The sequence below is a fragment of the Meriones unguiculatus genome, chromosome 7 (assembly GCF_030254825.1).
Source record: "Meriones unguiculatus strain TT.TT164.6M chromosome 7, Bangor_MerUng_6.1, whole genome shotgun sequence".
In the NCBI taxonomy this organism is placed as follows: Eukaryota; Metazoa; Chordata; class Mammalia; order Rodentia; family Muridae; genus Meriones; species Meriones unguiculatus.
In genome coordinates, this window is record NC_083355.1 from 8,007,018 (window position 1) to 8,012,963 (window position 5,946).

General features: G+C 49.9%; 1 long non-coding RNA gene across 1 annotated transcript; it reads right to left on the reverse strand.

Moving 5' to 3' along the window:
• Nucleotides 1-1,724: 1,724 nt before the first annotated feature.
• LOC132655372 (uncharacterized) lies at nucleotides 1,725-5,370 on the reverse strand. The gene is made up of 3 exons (XR_009593184.1): nucleotides 5,281-5,370; nucleotides 2,871-2,974; nucleotides 1,725-1,861 (listed from the first exon to the last, which is right to left on the reverse strand). It is a non-coding gene; the product is annotated as an uncharacterized LOC132655372 (long non-coding RNA).
• Nucleotides 5,371-5,946: the final 576 nt, after the last annotated feature.

A 5,946-nucleotide genomic window follows, 5' to 3' on the forward strand; every position in this document is an offset into this window, starting at 1 on the left:
GAGGTGATGGATCTAAAACTGCGTCTCAAAGCTTCCCCACCGTCAGGGTGGATTAGGGGGCCTGGAGGGAAGGAGTGGGCAGGATCTTGGGAGAATCACAGCAATCATTGCATGGAGAGGTGATGAACGTATGCATATGAAGGTGCCAGCCACAATAAGCAAAAAGCAAGCTGACAGGAGAGGGGAGAGTTTCTGGAGACACTGAGGCTTGCCGATGGAGAAGACGGAAATGTCAGCTGCTCTCTACCAGCTGCTGGGGAGTTCTGATCCTGACCCTGCCCACTTAGCAGGACCATCCCTGTTTGCTTTGATTTTATCTCCTCCTATGTGTGAGAAGGTTTGCCTCCGATGTGGTAACTACAGGGTTGGGGCCTGTGGTAGTTTGAATAAAAGCCCCCCCCCATACTCTTGGATATTTGAATACTTGACCCAGTTGGTGGTGCCTTTTGGGTAGATTTAAGAGGTGTGGCCTTGCTGGAAAAAGTGTCACTGGGGTACAGCTTGGAGGATGCCAAAGTTCACATCACTCCCAGTTTCCTGTGCTTCCCGCTTTCAGTTTGAGGTGTGAGCCCTTGGCTGTTTCTGCAGTCAGATCTGCCATCTGCTGCCACAATTCCATGCCATATTGGACTTCTATCCCTCTGGAACCATAAGCCCAAATAAACCCTTCCTTCTCTAACTTTCCTTGGTCATGGTGTTTCATCATAGTCAGAAATTACCCGAAGTGATTACTGCAAGGTTTCACTGCTATGCTTAGCAGCAGTAACTGGGAGGGGCTGGGGTGCAGCTCCAACCTCTCAGGGGCTTTGGGATGAGGTAGCATCCTTTTTACCCTCCCCCACCAAGGGACCCTCAGGGGCCACCTTCTCTTGCAGCCCGTGGAGCTCCCGCTTCCTGCCCCTTATCACCCATAATACCTTCTGCAATCAACGCACTGAAGTGGGATAGAACGGAAGAAAATATTCACCTGGCTTTCGTCTCCCAAGCTTAGAGCTGGCTCTTGCCCACAGTCCAATTTTGCAATCTTTCCTCTGGTACACTTTAATATTTATAGTTTCGTGGACAGAATATGGAGTGTGAAAATTTGTCAGTCTCGGGAATAAAGGCTTTTGAGAGCTGTCACCCACCTGAGGCTCGCTAATCTACAAGGACTGACCCCACAGGCATTTCTGCCCCACCTCCAACCCCAAAGCCCTTGGAGGCTGGCTGTCAGCTCATCTCTGGATCCCCGGTGTTTATTAGCTAACTTCTCCTGTTTCACTTAAGTAAGGAAGGGCTCAGGTTTGTTGGCTCACAGTTTGGAGGGCTACAGTCCATTGTGGTGGTGGGGGTAGTGGCGTGGAGGGGAATTCTAGCCGCAGCAACAGGAGGGGGTGGCAGCCAATCACACTGGGTCTGCACACAGTGAGCTGAGAGAGGAGAGTTCTGGTAATCTGTACATTTTCTCCTTTTCATTCACCCCAGTACCCCAGGCTAAGGGATGGTGCTGCCTTCCCACCCCAAGTAAACTTCTCTGTTAGCACCCTCACCGACATACCCAGGGCCGTATCTCCTTAGTTATTTTAAACCCTATCATGTTAAGCTTGATTAAAAATGTGGAAGTCAGGAGCCTATTTTGGCTGTGGGATACTAGACATATGACTTGTGTGAGCCCAGGAACAAAACAAACAAACAACAAACAAAGAAACAAAGAAACTTCATTGTATCATCTCTATTAATTTGTATGTGATTTTACTGGCCATTCATAGCGTATGAAACAGGTGATGTAGGAAGGTGGGGTGGAGTGCCCTGGGTGAACCAGGGAGCCTTTCTCTCAGTCTCTGGACCCTCAGCAGCTGCTCTTCACGGCAAGTAAGAGACCCTGTTTCAAACATAAAAATAAAACAAAAAAAGGTGGATAGTGCCCGAGGAATGGCCCCCAGAGTTCACTGTTGGAACAACATACGAATGTGCACCACCATGTGTGTGCACACGCACAATACTCCGAGGCAGAACTCTAGAGCGCATCTGAGGGGCGACATTTCTAAGGAGGTTTCCAGGTGTTTCAGAAGGAGGCTTCTAGTCTACACTCCTCCCTCTGTAGTGGGCAATAAATCTCCTTTCCTTCCCACACAGGCAAATAGCCACCTTCCTTCTCCCTGTCTCCATTTCTTCCATTTGCCAATACCACAGTCTTCCAGATTATTCTTTCTATTCTCCTCAGTGAGGAGAAGTGCTAAGCCCTTAGCCCTGTCCTCTGGAGGCCTTGGCCAGGCTATCCAGATAGAAGAAGAGCACCAGGCCTTACTCAGCTCAGACTTGCAGCATCAGCTCAGCTTACTCAGTGAGCTCAGTGCCAGCCAGAATCCCACAGAATCTGGGGCCTGCTTCTATTTGGAGTTGCAGGAGACAGCCCAGAGAAGAGCCATGGAACCTTCCAATGGAAAACTGATTGAGAAAAGCATAGATCTGGCCATGAACTCCAGAAATGGCTTGCTCATTCAGAGGATAGAGACCCAAAGGCTAAGATAGCAGACTCAAAGGTTTGCCCCCACACCACATCTGCAGCCTCTCATCCATATCCCACACACCAACCAGCTCAACTAGATTACAGGCTGTAGAGTAGGTATGACAGTTACTCCTCTTAGACGTGAGAGGACTGAGGCTGAGCAGGGAGACTGAGCATCTCCATAGAAGAACCTAGAGCCCAACCCATAGCTCCCCAGTTCTCTGTTGCATGGCAGTGTTACCTGCTGGCAAAGGATGGAGGAAAGTCTGTGGGTAGGTAACATGGTTGTCTTATGTCCCTCGATCATTGGTGGGCTCATGCGTGTGGGCGAGGTGTCTCCCCCAGGCATCCCAGTGTGCTAGCGAACCCCTACCACACTTACCAGGTGCAGATAGACCTCCATTGACTTATCCAATGCCCTCCTGAGTCCAGGACTGACAGGTTGATGACCATGGCTGCCCTCTGCTTAGGAAGCAGTAAGTCTCCCTTTAGAGAAGTGTGAAACCGGAAAAACAAATTAAGAACAGCATAAGTACAGCCACAAACTCGAGAAAAATCCTGGCTCAGTCAGAGGATAGAGACCCAAAGGCCAAGATGGCAGACTCAACCTCCCTAATGCTGTGACCCATTAACATAGTTCCTCGTGCTATGGCGACCCCCCAACCATGAAATTATGTTGGTTGCTGCTTCCTAACTATAATTTTGCTACTGTTGTGAACCATAATGTACACATCTGTGTTTTCTGATGGTCCTTAGCGACCTCTGAGACTTCAGTGTTCACTTGTCCACACACATGTATCTTCCTCTCCCTACGGACATACACTCTTCTCCCCAAGAATTGCTGGATCCTGACTTATACAGTTATATACTGTATCTCTTAATAAGCAATAACTGCCCCACCCCAAATCCCTTCCCATTCTTGGAACTGAAGTTACATTGCCCTTTCCATTATCCTGTGCCTTGTGGGGCAGGAGGCAGCAGCAGATGGTCACAGGACTGCCTGGAGGATGCCCAGGAAACCCAAGTCATGCTCAGGACATGGCTTTCATTGCTAGGGAAAGGAAAGTCCCTCTTCTCTGCAGGCCTGAGCCACAGGTCCATCTTGTCTCATTTGCTCCATCCAGGAGCTGGAGCCAGAGAGTCATAATGAGACATAGAGTGACCAAATCCTGATGGCGCTATCAGCCCTTACCATGTGCCAAGGGTGGACATTCTAATAGTAAAAGGACCCTGTAAGAGATGCCTCTACCCTTTTTCTTGTCTAAAGCCACCACCTAGAGGGGCATCTTCTGTCACTTCTGCCCAAGAGGATGGGTAACGGTAAGAATTCTTTCCCCTTGTTTATCTGCTTGCTCCCCTCCTAACCCAAAGGACCCACCCTACCACCCTGTACTAGCCTGGACTCTATGCAAAAAAGCAACCTGCCCAGTAATATCGATGATCCAACAGGTGATACACAGGTCAATGAAAGCCCCAGTTATATGGGTCCCAGGCCTGAGGTTCTTTTGCTCTTCACCCAGTCCTGGCCAGACATGGCCACCTGCTATCAGAAACTGAAGTGGCAGTGATCTTCAGAGAGGAAGCAACCACGTCCTTCAATTGGCTGCCACCAGCCCAGCATGCCCAGCAACTTCTACACAGATTGCTGAGGCCCTGGGGGAGCTCCTGTCACAAAGCTGTGACTCTAGAGCCCCCGAGGCACCCAGCATGTTGCTTCCGACCGCTGGCTGAGATCTTTATGAAGAGAACTACTGCGGTACTGGGATGTCTATCAAAGTCCTCAGATGACAAAGGAATAGAGCCTGCTGCCTTCTGGGTAACAAGAATCAGAAGCACAGTCAGATCCAAAGCTGGACCAGGACTCGAAGCTGCTCTGTGTCCCTGTAGCCTGAAAAATGAGTAACGTGCACGGTAGCAAAGGGTACAGAGATGCCAGCAGCACAACAGGTTTCCTAGCCTCCTCAAGGCTGAGTTCACATCTTCTGAAAGTTTCTCTGGTCCGTCCAACTCTTCCTGAGTGGATTTATGGGAAGTCAGTACAAGGTTTTGAAAGGCTCAGGCAGCCTCCTAATACTCTTAATACTGGCTTGCCAGCAGTGAACTGGGAACCTTGTTCTTAAATTTTTTAATGTGTGTGTGTGTGTGTGTGTGTGTGTACATGTACCTGTGTGTAGACACTAGTGCAAGCATGTGTGTGTGCATGCAGCAGGCAGAGGAAAACCAATGGTGTCATTACTCAGAAGCCATCCACTTTAAGTCGGGCTGTCATTGTCACCGGCCTGTGTCTCACTAGTTGAACTAAGCTGTCTGGCTAGTGAGCTCCAAGGATCTGCAGTCTCTACCTTCCCTGGTCTGGGATCCCAAGTGTGCGCCACCCAATTTTTACATAAGAGCTGGAGGACTGAAATCAGGTCCTCACACTTGTGTGGCAAACCCTTTATCAACTGAGCCATCTTCCCAGTCCCTAGGGACCTAATTGCCTTATAATCAAGGCCTCCAGTGGTCTTGGGAACTGTCATCTGTGAGGTGGGGCTGTAGTAACACCTGAGGGATAGTAATGACTCAAGACAGGAGCTAAGAGCAGCTCCCGCTCTGATTGTGAGCCATGGGCTTCGTCTGTGTCACTCAGCTTGGTGCCATCTTCACCATCTCTACAGCACGTACAGGACTCATTCTCTCTCTCTCTGCCTCTCTCTCTCTCTCTCTCTCTCTCACACACACACACACACAGCACTCTAACTTCATATTTCCTATCAACACTTATTCCTATTTTTCCTAGAATAAGTTCTCACCTGAAGATGCATAAATAACTGGGCACTTCTTCCTGGCCCAGCACGCTGGGGCTCCACCTTCTCCCTGCTGCCAGCCTTCGAATGGCTGCCAAGCCCACTGGGTTTTGGAAAGGAAATCAGTTGCAAATTGGAATCCGAGTGCATTTCAAGTAGAAGTGATGTTTGCCGTGTTGGCTGTGGGCAGAGTCTTGCCGTCACCTCCTCCGTGGTGGAGCGAGGGCGAGGGTGTAGTTGAGGAGGCTCGGATGCTGGGTTTCAGTTCTTCAGAGTCACAGCCCAGGATCTTAGGCTTGAGCAGCAGCACTAGGTCTCTTCATTCCTAGCTGCCCCTAAGGTGCTGCTCAACCTCCGCCTGATGTTCTTGGCCCTGTGTCCTTGGTGACAGCACTCCTGGCCTTGTGTTCCCAAGGCTGAAGAACCCTTTACTCCCAGGGTCTTATGCTTCTGGCTTTCATGTTCCTAAAGCCTAACTCTCTTGACCCTGTGCTTCCAGCTGTATCTCCTGGCTCTGACACTTTTAGAACCGTGGCCCTGGGGCCTGATACTGTTGGCCCACACTTATATGTCTAACACTGACTCTCCTGGCTGTATGTTCCAAAACCTGATGCTCCCGGCCCCATGATCCTGGGCCCTACCTAATGCTGCTGCTGACCCTGTACTCCTGGG